Source organism: Solanum tuberosum, unplaced genomic scaffold (genome assembly GCF_000226075.1).
Source record: "Solanum tuberosum cultivar DM 1-3 516 R44 unplaced genomic scaffold, SolTub_3.0 scf00451, whole genome shotgun sequence".
Lineage (NCBI taxonomy): Eukaryota > Viridiplantae > Streptophyta > Magnoliopsida > Solanales > Solanaceae > Solanum > Solanum tuberosum.
This window is the reverse complement of record NW_006239369.1, coordinates 198,993-200,499: the sequence shown is the minus strand read 5'-3', so window position 1 is coordinate 200,499 and position 1,507 is coordinate 198,993.

Genomic DNA, 1,507 nt, shown 5'->3' with positions numbered 1-1,507 from the left:
TTTTGGTAGTTTTATTATAAAATTATTGTTAGGGTTGTATCCCTATATGTTTAAGTGTGTGATTATACTAGATGGCCAATGAGACAGTGTGTAGACTCCTTTCTATTTTTATAAAAGTGACCTCGATTGTTGAAGAAAAAGTTTTAATTTTCTGCATTTTATGCAATGACGTATGTTAAGGCCTTGTATGAGACCCCTTCGACGTCAAGTTCGCCGTGTTACGTGTAGGGGCTAGCCCGGGTCATGACAGTGTAGGACACGGACGATGATGGCAGGCCACATCCAACATCGGCTGACCGATGTGTGCAAGCCACGGACGAAGCTTGTAGGCCACAGACAATGCGGGAAGGACACGTTCGACGTCGGCTAACCGATAGGTGCAGGACACGGGCGATAGATCTAGGCCACATTCGACGTTGGTAGACCAGTGTGTGCAGGTCACGGATGATACAAGCAGGCCACGTCCGACGTCGGCTAACGGATGTGTGCAAGCCACGGACGATAATGGTAGGCCACGTCCGACATCGGCTGACCGCTATGTGTAGGCCACAGATGCTGCAAGAAGGCCACGTTCGACGTCGATTGATCGATGTGCACAAGCCATCGCCGATGCGGGCAATCTACGGCCTATATCGATTGGCCGATGCGCAAATGCCATGCCCTATCTCACCTAACTTATGCGCGTAGGCCACGACCTATGTGGGCAGACAACGGCCTATGTCGTCCGGCTGATACACGTAGGCCACAACCGATGTTGGCATGCCACGGCCTATGTCGCCTGGCCAATGCGCTCAAGCCATGATCGATAACGCCTGGTTGATGCTAGTAGGCCATGGCCAATGTTGCCCTGCTAAAGTGCAAAGGCCACGTCTAGTGCCTGCAGGCTTTCGCTGATTCTACATGTCGTTGGCTGACATTGCTTGCCCGATCCGCACATGCCACATCCGAAGCATGCAGGCCTTTGCTAATGCCACCTGCCATTGACCGACATTGTTTGCCCGATGCGCACATGCCACATCCGATGTGTGCAGGCCTTGGCTGATGCCACTTGCCGTTGGCCGTCGTCTCTTGCCTAATGCGCACATGGCACGTTCGAAACGTGCAAGCCTTGGCTAATGTTGACTACCGTTGGCCAACGTCTCTTGTCCGATGCACGCAAGCCTTGGCTGATGCCGCCTGGCCCCGGATATGGAATGCCCGTGCTGCCTATATAGACCCATATGGCCTTTGACATCTTAATTGGCTTTAGAATTGCCCCCGACATCGCAAAAAACCTTTTATAGCGACAACGTTATTAATCCCTTAACATGTCATTACGCATGAGAAATGAATCCAATGTCACAAAAACCTCACAATGGGGCATCTTTATTGATCAAGTGTTTGATCGGCATAGAACGTACAGTTCAACACTTAGCGGCAAACTAGTAAATTTCACGCACCATGTTATTCTCCGTACTTATATTTCAACCATGGTGGTTTTTTTCATTCCAAGGATGCAAGCAATCGA